Here is a 22065-nt window from a genome sequence, read left to right on the forward strand (position 1 = left end):
CCACATTCCCCAATCTGAGACCAGCTGCAGTGGGTACAGCCTCATGCCAAGTCTTGGGGTGAACCTGTGCATCCCACCTGTGGAATGTGAGGGATGCAATGGCAGGAAGGAGGTGTCAGCTGAGATCAGGAACCAGCCAAGTTCTTCAGCTTTTCTTTTGCACTGCAGCACAGCTGTTGGTGGAGCAGCTGCTGGAAGGTGAAGCTGTCCTATCTCAGGTGAAGGACTGTTCTCACCCAGTCTACCCAGCCTCTTTTCCTAGGTTTTGCAGGGTACTGCTTCCTTCCCCTCTACTGCACAACTCACAGGAGATGTTAGAATTACATAACGTCCAGACATCTGTCCTCAAACTAACAACTCATAATAATATATTAATTTTTTTTTCCTAGCAAGGCTTGTGTTTACAGGGACACTATCACTACATTGTGACAAAATTTGATAAAAATCATGCTGGGGGAAAAAAAACCCAAAAGAAAGCATTAAAGGGTTTTTATAAAGTCAGAGTGGGAAATAAAGCTATAGAAAAGAAACTCAACCAACATGCAATTTTGAAGTATTCAGGAAGAACTCAACTCAGCAAACTCACCATTTTCCTTACAATCTCCATGATGGAGCTATATAAAGGTACGATTAATTTTAATAGTTTTAAGATTTAAACTGTGTGTATGTATAGCATAATATTAATTCTAATTTCTACCCAGCTAAAGCATTGATTTCTGCTCCTTCAGAGGACTCCTAAAACAAAGATAAAAGATCCTTTTTGCAACTTGTTTCATGTACCTTCTCTTTCATATTTGATATAACTGGGTTGTGTCACATACTCTGGAAAATTTGGCTTGAATTGATGAGGCATAGCATAAGCCAAAGCAGTTATTTGACTTCTAGCACAGCACAGTTTTGGTGTTTAGGAAGTCTTGGGAAGTCATCAAAAGTGTAAGACTGAAAAATCAGCATTGTGAGAAACATTTTCTCTCAGACAGATTTTTCAGACTCCTTTCTCTGTTTACATTTCTGAGCAAATATCCCCAGGTTTTGATTCTATGGTATTAATGTAAAGATTCATATGAAGCTGTCTGCAAAATAAGTATAAGTTGTTTGGCTTGTTTCAGAAAAAACATTTGGAGTCTCATCCACATTAGAGTTTTTGATGAAAACAAAGCGTGCTGATGGGTATTGGAGCACACTGAATCCCATTAGCCCACTTGTATGTGTGCACAGATGAATCTATTCACACCAGGAGCCAGTGCAGAACAGATGCTACCTTTGAAAAATTGATTTGTTCGTAGAGTTTATTTATTCTGTTTGTGCTATTAAACTTTGGCATCCCTCCAAAGAACTGCTAGAATGCTCAGACTTTTTGCTGTGTTTTGCTATTTAATTTTTTAGCTTTGGGCACATTTATATTCAGGGCTGTACCACTGAAACTTAAATCAGGTAATTCCATCATAAATTAGGTACATTGAGTGTCTATGCACTAAAGGTGTCCACTCAAGGTTTTGCCTGCCTTTAAGTCAGTTTGAAAATATCTCTAGGGAGCCAGCATGACTTTGAATAAAGACTGGGTGTAAGTTCTCCACCTGCTTAATGGGGTAATGCTGAGAACAGGGGAAGAGAGATTTTTCACAAGTAACACGACACACCAGCAGTCACATAAACCAAACTGCCAGATGAAAATAGCAAGCTCCTGCAACACAGTCCTGCAAAGATGGATTGCTTCCTTTCCCCCTTATCCCATCTAGCCAGCGTGACTTGGCAAGGCCTTGTTCTGAAACAGGACTACCCTGTGCTGCTGCCTGGGCTGCAGATATCCTAAAAACAGAGAAGGAAGTAACTAATTTTTGCCATCAGCTGTGAATCAAGTGTGGTGGTAGTTACATAATAAAGTAAACAAGGTAATGAACACTCACATGTAGTTATGATATTGTTATAATAGGTCAGGGGGTGCAGTTCTGTAGTCCTTGTTGATAAACAATTTTCTCAGCAAGCCCCTGACCTTCTCATTTGTAGAGGAACTATGTAGTGTGCAAGGAGTTATAGAACACCATCTGCTGAGGTTCTATAAAGCCCCTATGAAATACATTTGTGAAACTGTTTCTCTGGGATCTTTGGGTGTTGTAGCACTCAGCACTGCATCACCTCACTGCTGGATCCCAAAGTGCCTGCGGGACTTGTGAGCTTTGAGGACTGTAATAACATAGAGAGACTTTAGATTCCTGATGAGTGAAAATCCACTGAAGCTACATTGAAATGAGATGCTGAGAGAGGATGGGAAGCAAAAGTCTCTCTCCCTGTTTAGCTCTCTGCTCTCGGAGGCACTTGCACTGGTGGATCTGTCTTCGGTTCTTGAACTAGACTCCCATGTTAGATATTCCCTGCGGGAAGCACAGGCTGCCTCCCATAACTCCAGGCACCGAATGGCCCAGGGGAACAGAGCACATTCCAAAGCCTTGCTTCACCTTTACTTTGCCTCATCCGGAGTTGCAAAGTGATCCACAGTGAGGGCTGCATGGCATTCTGTGATAGTCTCTGTGGGTCCCATCTGTGATAGTAGTAGTAGTAGTATTTACCTATTTAGATGTAAGTCTCAATTTTCCTCATATGAGGCAAAGACAGGCTTCAGTGCATTCACCTCTCTGCCTCAGGGACTATTTAATTGTTTAGACAAGGTAAAGTTGTTTTATTGTGAGAAACCAAGAGAACTCTATACCTGAAGGGGTTTTCTAATAATTGAGATTTATTCTCTGATGCAAACATGCTATTTATACCTTAAATAGCCAGTGAGCTCTGCTGGGATGGAGAAAAGCTGCCCTCAAAGGGTCTTGTGTTCTTGTGAGCACACCTAGAGAACAGAGCAGAGGTGCAGCATAGGCAGGGGATGCCAGTGGTCAGGCATGCTCCAGGATGGCAGCACTCAGAGCTGGGTTCAAGGCTTTGCCTGCTGGTGGGGATACAGACATCTGGGCCAGGCATTTGCCACCACAGAATGTAGGTGCTTCTGGAAATAGTTCACAAATAAAGAGTATCATGTCTGCCACTTAGATTGATAACCATCAGCATATGCAACAGCTTGGAAGTTTCTAGCTTGTTTTGGATGCTTTTTCTGGAAATTATAGAACTCTGGTACACTGCTTCTCATGCCCTTGTAATTTTAGTTGGGTACACTGAAAGTGTGTTCCTGAATCCAACGGTTTTATTCCTTTGGTTTTATGCTATGAATCATGCTATAGCTTTATGAAACAAGATTACAGCCCTAAATATATCAGGAGCATAATGTATATCTATATTATTTTAGCTCAGCACTGCAACCATTTTAGAAAATTATTTACACAGAGAAGCACAATAATATAAAAAAATGTCATGTGAGATGTCTATGCAAATCAAGTCAGTATATACTAAAAAACAAGAAGTAATCGATGCTCTTGGGTGAGAGACTAAAGAGGAAATAGAAAAGTGAGAAATAGCATAATAAATCTAAGTATTATTAGAATTAGGAAATCTGTTTAGGATATCTGCCTGCAAAATGGAAGAATATTTCGTGGAATTTCATTTATATTAGTTAGCCAAGAAGACTATTTACTGTGCAAAAATTACAGTTATTCTTTAACTTTGGGTTGGTCTTCTGTGCTTTCAAACACAGCATGGTCCAGTGCTGAGAGCACTGATTTCTACAGGCTTAGGTGCTTATCCAGAAGATTATTGTCAAGTCACGCTAAGGATTTACTCTACTGAGAAAGCCAGGTGTGTGGGGCATCGTATTTTGTAATAAAGTAGGCCCTTTACCAAGGTGTTAAATGCTTTTTTCTTTTTAATATCCAGACAGACATATCCTTTGTGTGTTTGAAGCTGGATACTAAGAGAAGAGGCTGTTGGAGTCAGTAAGAAAGGTGTTCATAGCAAAAACATACAGAAAAAACCCCATAGCTGAATGGGTATTTTGGTTAAAAAAGGTAGCCTAACAACTCAATGTTGCCTACATGAGGTAGTTCTGCTGTAAGAATATTTTTTAGTCATCTTAGTATCACTTTAAAACATTAGGCAAGTGGAGTAATGCTCTGCTAATTAATCAAACATAGATGGACCTGTCTTCTCAACAGGTTCTGTCTTTACAAGACTTCTTGTACCATTCCTTTACCAATTACTGCCTACTCTGTTCAGAGCCTGCTCCCCAGCAGCCAGGAGTGTGGAAAGGCAATAATCCTAAGTGGATCAAATTATTAAGAAAAACAGGAAAGCAGAGACAGCTGGCAGCACTGGAGACTTAGTGGGAACACACAGAGAAGAGAGAGGACTGGCTAATTTCCTTCCCTTGTCCATTTTGCTTTTCTTTGTCAGCTGAACCTTATAATGATTGAATTAGGTTTGTGTGTTGCATTTCAAATACCTTGCAGTGTTTTCAATACTGTTGGCTTTGTGGATTAGTTATAACTTACTCTAGCTTTCAGAAAAACAAGAACTGATGTCCCTGCTTGATATCTGTCCAAAGAACACCAGGAAACATTCAAGTTTCTACTCTTGAACCAAATTATATTTTTTTGCTGTAACCCGAAATATGTTTACTAATCCCCTGCTTTGCTGAAAGCACATTCTTCATTGAGGAAAAAAATCTCAGTGTTGCTTGACAGTTACAACAGTATGAGTAAACAAAAAGATCTATTTTATTTTTCATCCATTATATTCCATTGGATTTACTACCAGGCATCAGATTTAATAGTAGGGACTTAACAGCTTGTGCATTAGGCAGTATAAAATTTTTATCTACTATTATGTGTTTATCATATAATTCAATGATATTTGAGACACACTCTGTTTCTCCTATGAGGAACACTCAAATACTTCTACTCAGGACAAAAATTAAATTAGTACAGTAGTTTTACATCTTAATTTCAAAAAGTGCTTAAAATGGAGAATAATTGCTTGATACCTCATATGTGAAGATACTACTTATCTGTCCTCTGTTCTGAAGCTCATGAGATCTCTCACACCTATCAAAGTAACAGGACTTAATTCTTCTTCATATGGCAGACATCACTGCAGGCACAGACGCCACTGTGCTGTGGTGCGAGGGCACTATATCCTTGAGAAAGTTACATGGAAAAAAGCCTGTCTTCAGGAAAGTCCTCTTGATCTGGTTGATAAATGTTACTAGATCAAGTCCAACTCCTGGCCCTGCACAGGACACCCCAAGAGTCACACCATGTGCCTGAGAGCATTGTCCCAGCACTTCCTGAGCTCTGCCAGGCTTGGTGCTGTGACCACTTCCCTGGGGAGCCTGTTCAGTGCCCAAACACCCTCTGGGGGCAGAACCTTTTCCTAATATCCAACCTAAACCTCCCCTACACAAGCTCGGCCGCTCCCTGAGGCGCTGTCGCTGCTCGGCACAGAGCAGAGATCAGCGCCTGCCCCTCCTCTTCCCCTCTGCAGGGAGCTGGCACTGCACTGAGCTCTCCCCTCAGTGTCCTCTTCTCCAGGCTCAACTTAAATAAGTGACCTCAGCTGCTCCTCATATGGCTGGTTTGTTTTAGACTGGCAGACAGTATTGGCTTCTTCACAGAAATACGACAAATGAAAGGGCAGATGGCGAAGACATCACTCTGGGATTCTCATCATGATATAAGATAAAATTCAGAGCTCCACCATGAACTTCAAGATAAGGGAAATAAATCTAGAATACAATGAAGATACCTGAAGGTCACATATGTATGTCAGCCTACTGTAAACATACAGCTTTTGAGATGAGATTCAAAGATAGCAAAACAGAGAAAATGTCATAAAGTGCAGATTAATAGGAGTAGAACGTAAGGCTGTTCCTGAATTTTTAGAATTTCTTCTAGACCTAGGGATGCTAGTTAAGAACCCGGGCTTGGATCTATTCAGTTAATCTATGAAGACTCTGTGTGGTGAGATAAATGAGATTGTCAAAGAGCAGCATTTTACATGAGCTTCACTTTGTTCAAGAAGTTGTCAGTTAGTAGTTAATATTTTATCTAAATAGTCAAAGAAGGTGCATTTTACTCCCTTTCTTACTACCTGTGGTACTTTAAAGGATTTTCCCCAAATTAGATTATTGCAAAGAAAATAATAACCTGATGAGAGCTGAAGTGAAAGAAATGCACTGCACTTCTCAAGTAACAGCAAGTGCTCATCTGGCTTTTCCAAGACTGGCCAAGGCTGATATTTCAGCTGCAGAAACCAGTGAATCGTTCCCTTAGAAAACATATACATAATTTTCCTCCCTTATAGGGGGAAAGAAGGGTGAGAAGAAAAATGCACAGTAATCCATGGAAAGGGGAAATGTCTACCATGAGTTTTCAAATAGTAAATGAAATAATATTAGTTTTTGGGAAATTATATATTTTTAGTTATTGTAAGATTTTTTAGAATACTAAAATGTACTTTATTTTTGTGATGAGCAGGAAAATAAGAATATGCATCTTTTAATGCTGGCGAATATGTGCAGTTTGGAAAAGACAGCTGCTATTAAATTTTTTTCCCAGTAGGAAGTACTCTGAAGTCATCAGGCTTCCACGCATAAGTAGGTCAAGAAAGACTTCTTCCAAAATTTTTACTTTTTAGCCGCAAACAGGAAACTGTTCCTCATTTTCATGTCCAAAAGGCCACACTAAACCTGACCTCAAGCTTATGTACAGTTTTACTTGACCTTTACTTAGAATTCCTTCTGCTAGAAAATTCTTTTGTTGTCACTAAAGATATACTTCACTGTCAAGATGAGTCAATATTCAGAGAAGAGCTTTCAGTCCAGTGTATAGGTGCAGTGGGATCCTGACTTCAGTGGTGTCAGTGGAAATGTTTCTGCCTATTCTGATTATCATGATACCACTAATATTTTCTTCCACTTACTTTTTTATGTCAATTTTTTTCCTTACTTTTTTTCCCTTCTGTTCCTCACCCCCCCCCCTCCCCTCTGGATTATAAAAAAAACCCAACAATTTTTTTCAGTGGAGCAGCATATGTGTTTGTATATATAGAAGCATTCAGTCCTGCATTTATGCAATGGCAGTTACATTGTGTAACTGGCATTTTTCATCACTTCCATCTTTATGAAAGAAATTGTATTACTTTTGCTTCTCTTCAATTGTTTGACATGTACACAAAAGCAGAGTTTGCACACTAGCTTCTCATTCTGTTATTTCTTCTAAATATTAATCTATTTTTTTGTAGCAAGAACAGTGACCCTGCCTGCAGACAGCACACTAGATAGCATGAGAAGTGCTCACTGGCCAGTTTGTATCTTGCTTTTCTCATGACAGCAAATCTGATGAGAAAGTTTTGATAAGAGCTGGAACAATAGTGAAATAGAGATCTGTGAAGTTAATGTTTTCTTTCTTTCTGCCAGTTTAAAACATTCTAGGTTTTGTGTTTTTTTTTTTTCTCTAGACTGCCTTCCATACCATGAACACTTTTACTTTCTATTGGCAAGTACTTTTATATCTGCTACTTGTGGAGAGAAAAAAAATCCTTATAAAAACTGTGAGTCACCTTTGAAAGCAAAGTTGCAGGTGCAATTTACTGTTCATGCATCTGTAGAAATGAATATCTGGTACTTAAAGGCTCTGTACTGTGGTTTATTCAGCTGCAAAAAGGGAAGAGGAATATTTATATCATGCGTGCTTTTGAAAGAATAAATATTGTAGCGCAGTTTGAGATGTGTGCTGAAAGACTTTTCTTACGCATGCATTAAAGGCCTTTGGTTTGAAAATCTGGCCCAAAGAGGCCCAAATCTGTGTGTATCAAAAGAGATAAAAACCTTCCCTTGACTTCACTGGTGCTGATCATGGCCCATACAACTTTGGCAAGTTACACAATGAAACTGCTGAGATTCTGGGCACAGAAGTCAAAGGTCCTTTGCCTTGCAAACCTTTATCATATGCAAAAATTTCTAAGTAGAAATTTCCATAAGAGTCTTCTCAGAAGTTCAGGTTATTTCTGATTCAGCAGTTCTCAAATATTTAGTGTGTTTTGTGAAATCTGACTCCTAAATTAGACACATTTTTAAAGGGGGGAAAAATCATGGAAGCTGGACGATATTCTTGCTTTTTATATCCAAGCAGTATTAACAAATTAAGACATATAGCAGCAGCATGAAAACAAACTTGCATACTGTTTTGACATGTGCATCTCGTGGAAGGATTGCTAATTGGTGAAACTGCCAATCATTACAGAAAGTGATTCATGCTCAGAGGTGGATGATATCTACTGATGCCACATGGCATAGAATCAATGCTGTGGGAACCAGTCATGACCAATATTTGAAGTACTTGGGAAAGATTTCAGCATTCAAAATAGGCCTTCCATAGAAATAAAAAGCACAGAAAAGGGAGAGCAGGTTTTTAAGGGAACATTGCTGTAAAGAAGAACAAGAAATTGATGAGAGAAAAAAATAATCTATGTATCCGTATTTTTAATTTTATCTAAGAGGAAAAAATTATATCCCTTGCCCACTCTAGGCTTACACAGTGGTGCTGAAGAGTCATCACGGGAGTGATGTGGTGTAAGTGCCCAGCTGTTTGATGACAGCTGGAATAGGTGGGGTTCCCTAAAGCCCTGCCTGGGGAGAGGGGTGCTGCTGTCTCTGGGGACACACAGCCCCAGGCACCGCCGCTGGGGTTCAGTGGCTGGCTGTGCTGTGCTGAGAGAGGGTGGAAAAGGGACTGGGTGAGCCAGAGCTCTGCTCTTCCCTAAATGTTCCCCTGTGTCCTCAGTACTGAAAGATATTGCTGTGCATCTTATTAAAAAATAAAAAATTACTTAGTCCTTTGCCCATCCTTGCCTCCCAAGACTGGAGACAAGGCTTACCTCAATGTCTGAGGAGCTGTCAGCTCTGTGAGCCAGGACATTGTTTGCTTTATGTTATGCCAAAGTTCATTTTTTGGATTTGTCGCTTATCCTCTAGATCCAGCAATGGGCTCAGTGCTGCTGCCAGAGGTGCCACTGCAGCCTCCCCAGGCTGCTCCTGCTGCTGGTCCATTCCCTGCTGGGGCTCTGGCAGCGCCGCAGCGGGGGCAGCACGGCTTAGCGGGGATCAGTTGTTGGGGAATTGACTCGGTTGTCAGGACAGGCACTGCGCCGCTAGAATCAGACAGGCAAGACTTGTCATTGTCATTAAATCTAGTAAGATACAGAACATGCTCTCATCTGTCAGAAATAAAGAGCAACTGAAGTTTCATTAACAGGGCATTATCAAACGCCTGTGAACATCATAAAATAAGCTTCCATTCACACGAGGTTAACAATTTGTGTTCTCCACTGCCTGTTAGTCACAGTCTATTGGTGTTAGAGCTTACAATTTGCTAAGCGGTGGCCATGCTGGGGTATATTTAAGTGAAGAATGAGAAACCTTGAGAGACTTGCACTTGAATTATAAGGAACAACATTTTAAAAAAATCTCTAAATGAAATATAAGCTAAAATGTGTTGCAGCAACAAAGAACTGATTTTCAAATGGAGGACAACTTGGTGCTCCTGGGGATTGGGGTAGGAAAGAAATTCATCTATTTCAGAGTTTCACGGATTACCAAGACAAAATTTTGTTAATGGAGTACTGGGCAGGACCCTTTCTTCCTGCATCCTTTGCAGAGAATTCTCTGCCTTGGAGATTTCTCCAGGTCTTGTTAGAGAACATAGGTCAGTGAGATTTTCTGAATTGCAAGTTTGCTGGCTTGTAATTTTCAGGCTGAAGGGGGAGAACTATGTGATCCCGTATTTCTCCTTTTATAGATCAGTTCAAAGTACTGCCATTTGTCCTAGTGAGGAAGGGTGAAGATAATTACACTGGTGGGAGACTTTTGTGTAATTATGGAAGTTGCCTTCCACAGTAAATAGAGAGGTTTTGAATGGCTCAGTTTGGAACTGTACTATATTGTATGTGGCTTAACTAATATTTATGAAAAGGGTTGTTCTTAGTTTTCACATATACGTAATTCATGTCATTTAACATATATGAAACTTAAAAAAAATTGTACTACATGCATAGGTACAATAAAATCTGCATGTAGCTCTTAAAATCAGTCATGAGGCAACTTTAAAATAGGGAAATGCTGTGATAATATTGAGAAAATGCATGATTCCAATAAAGGTAATCAACCTATGAACAGAATACCTGATGATTTATGGAGATCTTTTAACTTACAGATTGGGGGTTATCAAAGTCTTGTCTATGCAGATGGTTTTATTAAATAATGGATGACATGCAGTAGTTTAGATCAGTCCAATAAAACCATGTAGGATGATCAAAAGGGCAGGATCTCATTGATTTTTTTTTTCCCCTCTTTTTTGGGGGGTGAAGATTTTACATCACTCTTACCACCCCAATGAAACAACTGGAAAGAGTCACCAAGGAAAATTCTGCCCTCAGTTACATCAAGGCAGAGTAACTGGCTCCATCTGTGCTGGATTTAGCACTTGGAGCAAGAGCTAAGTTGTGTCAGGAGCCATATCAATCCCAGTCATTCCAAAGGGCTTATTTTGGATTTACTTTTTTGTTGGGCCGTTGGTTATTTTATTGATGCTAATACAAGATGGCAGTGAATATGTGCTATTTTTTACATGTGATTCATCTATATATTTTTCCTGTATGCTGTTTTTACAACAATTTGTGTAACTGCATTTTTTTAAAAACAGATCAAAAAAAAAACCCCACCTGTGTGTTCCAATGCTCTACCTTTTACAAATGTGGATGAAATTCTTTGTAGAATCATTGTATCTCCTGACCTTCCAAGCTCTTTATCATTTACTGTGAGGTGTCTTTTTTTTTTTTTTTTTTTTTTTTCCTAGAAGACTTTGCTCACCTCTTTTGTTTCCCCCTCCCTGAAATTTGTGCACTCTAGCAGCAGTCATCAAAACTGCAGGTATTAAGGCACAGGGTACAGAATCACAGGAATCCAATAATCTCCTGACTGTGACAGATTGTAGCTCATGAGAATTAGTCTTGAGCATTGTTTGATAGTTACAGTTTTGCACACAGCAGCTCTAAAAAATGCTCATGGCTGAGAAACTTACACCCACCCCTGCAAGCAACTAGAATTCAAATGAATGGTAATGAGAATTGTTCATGCACCAGAAGGATAAAAGAATGCAAGAAAAGTAATTTCTCTCCTGAAGCAGCCTGTCTCCTTGACTGTCAGGAGAAGGAACACATACCTTAGGAAATCAGTCTTCTCTTGTTAATTCCAGCTGAAATGGCTCAAAAAGGTTTCTTCCAAGTGTTTTGACAGAAAGTACAGAGAAAGATAAGAGATTTATTCCTCTGATACTTCTGGAACTAACACAGGAAGCCCTTTAAAAGAGAATATAGTGAGGGGGCTCCATAGTCAAAATGGGAGCTTACGCATTATTATCCAAGTTAAAACTTCTACATACAGAAAATTCAAAACAAAATAAAAAGAAGTAAAACCATGCTGAAAAAGAGAAGCCTCTTAACAAGTGGAAATAAGAACTTAGTCCTCTTGTCCAGTGCCTAGAAACAAAAGGCCTCACAAAGGTTGGTGCTGACAGCACATCTTACGAGAGGAAGTCAGAAAGGTCCTCATGCACAAAATGCAAAGCAAATAAGCATTTTAATTCAATCTGTCAAGATTAATTAGAAACAAGATTTAGAAAGCTCCTCACAAGCAGATGAAGCATTAGCTTGTTAATGTTAATTCCCATTCTGTTGTTGTGATAAAGTGAGTCATATCTATTTGCTTTGCAGCTGATCAAGTGCTCTGCAGAAAGCTGCAGTAGAAAATACCTATCTGTAGTGACAAGCAGTGCAGAGAGAGGCAAGGTCTTGCTGAAGCTTCTGCTGCAGGAACTCCCTCCCCACCCCGGAGCAGCACACCTTTCAGGGAAGGGGGATGGGAGAGGGCTCCCCAGTGTATCTTATGAGGAACTCTGAGAAAGCACTTGTGATGTATTTGCCTTGAGCTTCCAGCCCGATCAGATCCACAGTTCTTGCTTACAGCTGTATTTCAGAGCTGCCCTCCTTGATCTGTTCCTGGAGTGCATCCAGGAGGCAGCAGCTCTGGCTTGCACAGCTCTCACGTGCGGGTACAAGTGGCAATTCCCTCGCACACGGAGGCAGAGCAGGCACGGGAGCATTCGGGCTCCTTCGTGTGGGGTGGACCTGCCGCCCCAAACTTGCTTTGTGCCTTGTGTCAGGTTTGAGCTGGGCAGTTCTCTAGGGAGGTTCTGCACACCCCGCTGTTGTGCGCTCAGAACTGCTGCGTGCCCAGGCTCAGGGTGGTGAGGTTTGGTCCAGGAGGTGTCCATTGTGATCACACCTGTCTGATATTAGGAAAATATTTTAAGAGTGTCATTACTGAAATAGGTAGCAGATTATTATCTTGTGCTGTATAGATGATAGATATGTTAACAGAGGAAGACTGAGAAAGCAATCTAAGACATAATGTTCATTTTGCAGTTGTACCATGATGGAAGCATCCTGTACTTATGCTTAAAAAATAGGATCTATCTCTTCTATGTGCAAAAGTAAAACTATCACCATAAATACGTGGCTGTTTTGTTAAATCTGTAGCAACAGAGCCTAAAGCAAAAACATAGAGAAGTAGGTGTATTTATTGCTATGTAAGAAGTTAAAGAAAAAATGTAATTTTCAGCTATATTTTGCGTGCTTGGAAAAATCAGTGAACGTGCATGAAAGGAGCACAGCTGGCATTATACCTTGTTAAGAATAAACCACAAGTTACCTGCATAATTAGCCACTAATCTCCTTAGGTCCCTAATCACATCCCTATCCATGCTAAGAAGGTAAACTGGGCTGGGAAAAGACATATCAAAGTGGTGGATACCTTAGTGTCCCTGTAATTTGGAAAGGGTTGTGAAGATATTTCATTTCTGCCTTATTTCCTAAAGTGACATGGTAAGTTAGCTGTCCTTGTACCATCCCTAATTCACTGAGACAGCAGTGAATTCAACCACAAAACCCCCCTCCTGCTGCCAGGTGAATTACTGGCCACTTTTTTACATAATAGCCTAGGTGTTAAAGCACTGATCTGTGAAGGGAAGGATCAGGATTTTTGCTTCCTCTTAGCCCAAGAGGGTTTGAAACCACTGTTTCTATTTCCTAAAAATATTCTAGCAGGCACAATAGAGATCAGCCTGTGTTGAGGCTATGCTTTCTTCTCTTCAATCCTGCTGCTGAGATTGTACTGTTGTGTGAGCGGGAATGAAAGTTGGGGAAATGACAGTAGAAAAATATTATATTCAATGTGGGACTGCATATGCATGCAAATGTGTTATATTTGAATATTTTTTTTCTTTCCTTATATTTTAAAATCCAAGCTGTTTTTGAATTGACAACTGAAGATAACTAAACATTATGGTGTGTTTTCATATTGCCTCCTTAAATTTGTGTGGCAGCTGATGGAACATTCTGATCCAGAGTTGTTTTATCTGCATTTCCATGAATTGTTAACAAACAGCATTTTCTGCATCACATGAAGTGCAGGTCTTCAGTTTAGCTGGGAGGACCAAGCCCTAATGAGCAATTGCAATCTTTATTCACTCCAGTTCCCACTGATACCTCTCATGATACAAAATATCAATAGCAATTTAACTATGTCATAGCAGCCTGTACCTATGTATTTTTTACTTCTCAGTTTTAACTAAATGGGAATGAACCTCAAATGCAGTCATTTGTGTAGCAAGTGTAACCATCTTTTATGCATTTGAAACTTTTTGGATGCCTGCAGTACATGAACAGCACTCTATGGGTACTTGCATTATTGAATATTTCATTATAATGTAATTCTGTATTAGATATTCTATTTATGCAGAATCCAAAAATAGTTCATGCAGTGTAGCAATGCAAATTTCGGTGAATAATCCACAAAGAATTTCAAAGCCTTAACCATTTGTTACATGCACTGTTCTGTATCTTTAATCTCATTAAATTCAACCTTTGAATAAATTATACCGGTCTTTTTATGAGTAAAACCAATTTCTGTTCTTTGCCATTAAAAAAAACTTCTTATCTTAACGATATCAGAAATATTAAGGGTTATTGCTACTGCTCAAAACTTCTCAAACTGGTTTTAGATGTTCAGTTAACAGTTGAAATTTAAATCAGGTTTTGGCACTTGAAGGCTGTGACCCCTTTCCCACCTGGCAGCTGCTCACCAGAGAATGAGACAACATCAGCAGTTTCATGGCCCAGGCTATGTAGGCTAGTGGAATAGCTGAGGAAAAACCCCCCTTCATCTCAAGGAATCCAATGTGGAATGAAGGGAATTTCCCGCAGTGTGGGGAAATGGCAGATGTGAGTAGGGATGCTTTGTTCTACCTGGAGTATGTCAGACTGAGGACCCTGCAGCCAAAGGTGTGCAGTGGAAGGGCTGCAGGTGTGCACTGCCAGCTCTCCTGTCCTGTGTGAGCCCGGACTGCAGGGCTGTGCTCGGTGAGGTTCTGTCGGTGTGACAGCAGCGGAGTTGAGACCACAGGTCCTTAGCAGAACAAGCACCAGAGTGAAACAATGGGGGAACTAACTTCCTCTAGAACTGCTTGAGAGATGTTGCAAAGCCAGGGGTTTCTACTTTTTAAAATACGTAGCACTGGGCAGAAGTTTGCCTACTAAGGATATAATAAATAAGAATTTACTGAATCAGTTCAGAAAATCACTATCCTGCTTTTAGCAAATTCAATGAAACATTCCCTATAAACTCCCAATGAACAAATAGCAAAGCACTCCAAGTCCATCCACACTAGGAATTTTTAAAAATTTGAATGAGATTTTACTATTCGTAGCACAACTGTGTTCAGTACATAATTACATGGAAGAAAAAAAATCTGTAGAATTGTCTGCCTAAATAAGACATCATTTGCAATACTTTAAAATAAGCATTTAAGAGATTAAAACTATTTTCTTTGGGCATAATAGCACAAATTAAAAAAATTGAAGAAAATAATCAGATCAAAATTCTTATTCCGTTCCTTCATGTATTTAAGTATGCATTTCAAGAAGCTTGTATTATAGTGTAAGATGAAAGATAGCTTTTGTGTTGGGACTTTTACATCCTCTGACAATAGCTAAAGTGAGCTAGTCAGATGTGAAGATCTGCTGCAATACCTCCTGCAAATGTGCAGTCAGCCCTGTACCAGTGCATTCATTCCTCTGATCGATCCTCTCCACCTTTCCTTGGCATCCCCTTGAGAAGAAGAGCTGAATTAAGAACTGGTACTAAGATTGGCTGATTCAGTCTATCTGAATGCAGGATGATGTTCATGTTCTAGTGAATCATGCGCCTGTTTCAATATCAGAAATAGAAAATGGCTCTTGAGATTCTCTGCTGCCAAAAATTGCTTCATTTTGAATTGCTGATTGCTAGAGTGTTAAAATTAGAGGCAAAAAAGTTTTTTTTCCTCTCACGTTTGCACATTTGCCTCAGCCTTATTGTGATGCTGTGTCAGGGTGCTAAAGTAGTTTAACTAAACTTGAAACTATCAAAGCCTGCACAAACTAAGGGGACCAATGGTGCTTTTTCTAGAGCAACCACCTGAAATGGGCAGGATGCCAATAATAAAGAGCAAACTTCCAAGTAAGACTTGTATGGAGAGTCTCGTTCACACCTACTTGAAGGCACTGGAACATATCATTGACTTTATAAGGAGTTTGCATCCAGATGTTAACTTTCTGTAATAGAGTTCAATTCAACAATATTTTCTGATGGAAAATCATTAATGTGCTCTTTGCCATGCCTGGTTGATAACATTAATCATCCTGATTCCTTTATTCTCACAGCTTTTACCGGAATACCACTGCAATTTAACATTAATAGCAGCCCCTTACTAGGAAGTATTACCAGTTTCTTGCCTAGGTGATGTTATAATTAGCAATATCTTGCTGTGACAATTGCTGCTGTGAAAGAAGTGCTATTTATAGATGGCATTACAGATGCAGCATGTGCTACGTGCACATCCAGGCTTTCCAATATACATTAAATGTCAGGAAACATGACAGTGGAAGATACACGTGCAGAAGAACACTTTAAAACACTTCAGATGTACTGTAAAGTGATTTTTTTCACATACAGAAGTGTAAATGAACTAATAAGAGACTTGAAAGAAGGTTTTAAGTTATGCTTGATTAAATCTGTGCTATAGGCTTCTGCTACTCTTATACTATACTTGGGTCTCTTGGGTGCTATTAAGTATTGTCAGCCAACAAACTATAATTTCATGCTTGAGTGGACTAATACAAGCCTAGGCTTCTGCTTCTTTGTAAAGTCAGCCTTCAGTTGGCTGTTAATAATAAAGTGAGAAGGAGAGGGAAATAAAGAATTGTCACACAGAATGATAATACTTATCAGTAAAGTCATACTATGATGGTTTAAGCAATAATTTGTTTAGGTCAATAAACGGTGAGTCCTTTTACTTCACTAAGCTTTAGATCAACTCCTTCAAGTTTTATATTTTCATTTGACAGCTACTGTAACAGGCAGCTATGCAGTAGAAGTAAGCTTCAGAGCGGGAAGGTGGTTTTTGTTTGGTTTGGGTTTTTTTGTGGACTTTTTTTTTTAAGTGGCATTTTACTGGAAAGACTAAAGTGTATTTCCTTTATGAACAATTTTATTTTTAAATTATAAAACCCCATATGGGATGATGTTTGTGATTTCTATCTATTGCAGGTTCTAATAATTTTTGAATGTGACATGAAAGAAAGTGATATATTTGCACAAAGAGCCACATACTTATACTTGGCCACCAAGAATTTGTGAGAAGTCTCTGTGTTCAGTTGAGGTCCTTGTTATCAGAAATTCAGAGAACAGCACACACAAAAGGTATAATATGTCATGTGAGCCAGGATGTTAAATAGCAAAGCTGGTAATTCTAAGCAATTGTACACAATAAGATCTAGGTCTGGTTCTGCCCTAGATGCTGTGCAAAACTTTTATAAAAATCAATGAGCATTTGATGCAATGAACAGAAAACAGGGCCCAGCATCTCTGATACCATAAAAACCCCAGAAAGTTTTAATTTAACACTTTAATTTTGCATTCATACTTCTTAAGTCATGCATAGTAATTTGTCATTATAAAAAAAAAAAACAAACAACCTGGACCTGAATGAGACTTTCAAAGAATTGACATGAGTGAAACTTTACAAATGAGAATGATTTTACTTCCTCATTCAGTGGGGAATTGTTTCAGAATTATTTATCTATGTTTCTTTCTGTGAATGGAGGACAAACTGAGGTCACTTTTTATTCTGGTTAATTATTAGCCATGTTTATTTATTAGATTAATTTGCAGACTTTTAACAATCCTGTGTCCTTGAAAGGGTCAGGAAATGGCACCAAATCAGCTGTACTGATTATCTATGCTGTAGAAAGAACAATGAGTTTTTCTAGATCACCTACTTGAAAATGTGTTTTGGGAATGAGCTTCAAACCAAGTTCAGGCAATTGTTTCTGAGGACAAAATACCTTCTGGGGACTCTCCCAGTACTGCTGAAGTTTGCAGTGTTTGAGGAAGCCTTTTGATACAGTCAGCTGCTTTTGTCATGCTCATCTGATGAGATCCACTATAATTCATTTACTTTGCTTTGTGCTTTTCTCTCAGCTTTTATGATCTGCTTTTAACACCTCCAAAGCTGATTCTTGGGCTCTTGGCATTTCTGTGCCATGCTGCCTACCTTTCCTGCCAGCTCATTCCTGTGGTACCTGGCTTGGCTTGAGCTGTGTTGCCTAGTGCTGCTTTGGTTCATGATTGGACTGAAATGTCTCTCAGATAAGATTTTTTTCTGTTTGAAAACTGTGTAGCAAAATGAGTTTCTGGGCTAAAACTAGAACCCCATGTACTATTTTTCTGTTTTCACAGAAGTGCTAAAAGAAGAATAAATCGGAATATTGCTAATTAAGAAACTTAGCTCTCTAGCTGGTAAAAGAAAATAGCATGGACGTGCATGCTTGCAGGCTCTTCCTTGCCTTTTCCTTCCAAAGATGTCTGTCTCTGATATGAGAGTGACAAGCCAGTCCAGAAGGAAAGTTCAGCTGAAAAGACCACAAAATTCTGAGTTTGTCTTCGATTGTCAGTTCACCCTAGAATGCACTTTTGCTTTTAGTAGGTTTTCCATTTTCTCTCAGACACAGAATAGTACTTATCTTGCTCAATAGTCAGCCATTATGTCTGTTTTATCCATGTACAAAGCACAGGAGAAATAAAATGATAGGTGCCCTGATAAGGAGGATAAACTTTTGAAGTCTACGAGTAATGCAATTCCTTTTGGCTGATTGATTTCAGGCAAGCGCAAAGGACATAAACAGCTTTTTTTTTCTTTTTTTTTTTAAGAAACTGAAAGACATGAATCTGAATGATGGATAACTGCAATTTAAACAGAAGCTCTTTTAGGAGTTACTGCATGGAGAATTGTCTCACTCTGTCCCAGACACCTGCTCCTATTCAGTGCAACTTAGTTCCTCAGATTGAAAAGAAATTTGTATAGAAAGAGAAAGCTCTCCTCCCTCCACTTTCCAGGTATCAATGTGTGTGAACCGCTGAAAAAGCAGAGTTTTGTGCAAAGTTAGAGAGCTATGTTGTTCTTTGGTAGCTTGGAGCAGTTCCAAGGGTGCAAGAGGCCTGTCATTGCAATACTCCTAGAAACCATCCCAGCCAGCTGACAACAATCACGGTCCCTCTCTGGCCCCTCACTTATGCCAAAGATAGTCAACCTTGGTGCTCTGGTCATGTTAGTCGTGGAAGGCCACATCCTGTGCAGCGCCATCCTCATCCCTTTGCCACAAAAACATGATTAGACTTTGCTGCAGTACGTCCAAAACCTGTCTTGCAATTTAACACTTACAAAGTATTTAAAGAAACTTACCATGCATTTGATGTCTTTGTCCCTCTTCCTTCCCTTCTTGCTTTCTTCTGTTTAATCTTGCATATGTTTTCCTGTTATGCAGTAACTGTTTTGTTCTCAAGGCAAGTTTCAGTGTGTACTATCAAAGTACTGTCCCACAACACAATGTGGGCTTCTTCGTATGAAGATGGTAAACATTTCTGTCCAGAAATATCTTAGTGCATGCATTGCGCTCTCCTTTTCTCATCACAATTTCCATTATTTTTGCATTATTTTTGTGGTTTAGTGCAGCAATCACAAGTCTTTCCTTCTCACTATAGAGCAGGAGAAGCTGGGAGAAAATGGTAGTTATCATCCTGATGGATGCTACAGAACAGCCAGCAAGAGCAAAAATGGCCCCACATGAGGAAGCAAGAATTAGATGGATTCTGGGAGAGAATGAATCCTTAGTGGATGAAGAGCCTTGCATAAAATGATATGAAGCCAGAAATGATTGCAGAGTTTAATCTAGAGCAGCTGGAAAACCAGGTGAAGGTTGCTTGCAAGATGCTTTTATTACACCAATTTCCCTTCCCTTTTAGAATTTTAACTGTGTAGAGAATTCCAGCTCTAGTCAGGTACACAATGTCTTAGGACTATCCAGGCAAAAGGAAGGTATTTACTAGAGTAAGCAAGTAGAGAGGCTGGGACTGAGCAGAGTTAAAAGCAAATTGCTCTTAGCTGGGAGCAAAGTTAGAACTTTTTGGGGATGCTGTGGAATGGGAAAATTTTGCTTGCCATTTGCCTGAGCTCTGCCCATATACATACTGACTCTTGCCCTTGCAGAATGAAATCCCGACCTACTCACTCATTTGTAAGCTAAACTTGCCTACATCTGCTTTGAAAAAACACAACAGTTTAAAGATGTGCATATAATGCTGGACTGTAAATCTGTGGCATCTCTTTTTCCTGATATATCCTTGAAAAAACCTTTGTTTCTTCCCTTGCTTTCCCACTAGCCTTCAGTAAGATATTATGGTTTTAAATGGCGTAATGCACTGTAGGCTGTAAAAACAAAAGTTGACTCACTGGAAGTTGCCCCCTCTCAGATGCAAGTATTTTGTTTTGCATTTTTCTTGTTTAAATTATTGAGATGGAAATCCAAGAGGATAATTCTATGTACCAAATGATCTGTTCTTAATTTTTATTATTCCAATATTAACATTCCTTAGCCTAGATTTTAGAGAATGATATGTTTTTCCCTGGTGTTAATACCTGATTCAAAGAAACTTGTGCTAAAAGAATGCAATCCTCATTGAACCTATTGGGGTCTGGATCAGGCTCTTGATGTTTCTTTCAGAATAAAAATAAAAAATAGACTGTGATTCTCAAACAGAATTGCAGGGATTTTTTTGCATAGTTCTACCCTGGCATGGCATGTTGCCATTGTCTAAGATCACTGAACTAATTGGAAATCATTCATAACGACAGCAAGGAACAGCACAACTTTTTGATTTCCTTAGTGATATTTCCTCCCTCTTGCTTTCCTCCTGTGAAATAAATAGGCATAAGAGTTGTTATTGCCAGAAGAGTGGGTAGATTTGTGTTAATGCCTAAGAGCAAATGTCAAACTATAGAAATGTCAGAGTCTTGTATGCTTTTGAAGTATATGAACAGATAGGTTATTAGTTTGCTGTATCTTTTCTTTGAAAACTTTATCATAATCCTCTCTGCAATCTTGTACTGGGGACAAGTACCATGCTACATGACAATATCTTTTAAATTTAGCAACATAGCTCTATAACATTAGGCAGGGAAAGGCAAAAGAAAGTTTGTGGATAATTTTTCTCTCCTTGAAAAGAATGTCTTTCAGAAATAGTCATACCAACGAAAAGCTTAGAGCTGTGAGTCACAGCATTAGTGGGTTGAACTATCATTCCATGCAGGAACATGGGCATACATCTTTGGGATTAGTGAAATGTAGATGTATTATTTGTAATAAATATATATTTTAGGGTAATGGCACAGCTATAATCTCTGAACATCTGAATTCTAAAGAAAGGTTATGACTTGACTGGTAGTGAGACCGACATGAATAACTGTGTTCTTTAAAAAATACTAGATTTTAAATCACTTAAAATGTTTTCTTGAAATGCAAAGGACATGGAAACCAAAATTTCTAGAATAAAGCATCAGGCACCCATATTCAAGATCCCTACCATACAGATAATCTCTGAGAAGTGGTGCTTCTGGTGCCTTCCACAGACTTTTCATTTTGCCTGTACTACAGTCTGACTTTTTCATATTGATTTCTCTTTCTCTCTTCTGCCTCTGTCCATTGTTTTCTATCTCTGCCCTTGTTCTTTTTCATGCCCTTAATTCATGCTTCTGTCCTGCTTCTGCCTTCCACATTTTTTGCTTGCTCTTTTTAATTTTTTTTAACGTCAGAGGAAAAATTCCCCCTTCCCCTCACCCTGTTCATCTGTTCCATCTGACTTATAGTTTCTAGGATATACCACCACCATGGGCTATTTCTCCTGAAAAAGGGGTGGTTAAAGCCAGTCATGTTGGTACTCAACATTAACATTTAAACAGATTTTCTCACTTCATATAGCATTTACCTACTATTTCTATGTATTCTGGAAGAATTATCCAAGGGAAACATTTTAATGCTAAGTGCTTTTTGGCCTTTAAAACTGCTCGAGTAGATGAATTGAGGAAAAACATCCATTTTTAACCAAAAAGATGTTTTTCCATCAAAGTCTCTTTGAAGGATAACTTCAGTTGAACTCTCCAAGGAAGCTGTATTCCCAAAGAATTACATTTTATCAGCTGAAATATTTCATTTTGGTTTGCTGCAGCTGGTATCAGGAAAAACACATATGCAACCTGAACATTAATTTCTGCTCAGTAGTGCAGGTTGACTGACCAATAGATGTGCCATTGGATAATGAAGACAGTATTGGCAGGGCTTTGCCTGCCCAGGTCCTGAGCCAGGACGCACAGGAATCAGCCAGTGGGCTTCTCTCATATTCACTGTATATCTCTGTTAAAGGCTTAGTGTGGATTGTTACTGTGTGATCTCACTGGCTGCTGTGCAAAGCCTGGGCACAGTCAGTTTAAAATCATGGTAAATTTCAATTTTTGCACAGGCATTAGTGTCAGACTGTATGTTCTGCCTTGGCCTAGGGAGGATGCTCTTTTATCACTTAAAATATTTTCTTGAAATGTAAAAGACATGGACACCAGACTTCCTGGAATAAAGTATCAGACA

General features: G+C 39.1%; 1 protein-coding gene across 2 annotated transcripts in view; it reads right to left on the reverse strand.

The window, feature by feature from the left end:
• The window catches only part of SLC9A9 (solute carrier family 9 member A9), a 176419-nt gene that overhangs the window by 18647 nt on the left and 135707 nt on the right, over positions 1-22065 (reverse strand). The window lies entirely within an intron of this gene.

The sequence above is a fragment of the Hirundo rustica genome, chromosome 10 (assembly GCF_015227805.2).
Source record: "Hirundo rustica isolate bHirRus1 chromosome 10, bHirRus1.pri.v3, whole genome shotgun sequence".
NCBI classification, from domain to species: domain Eukaryota; kingdom Metazoa; phylum Chordata; class Aves; order Passeriformes; family Hirundinidae; genus Hirundo; species Hirundo rustica.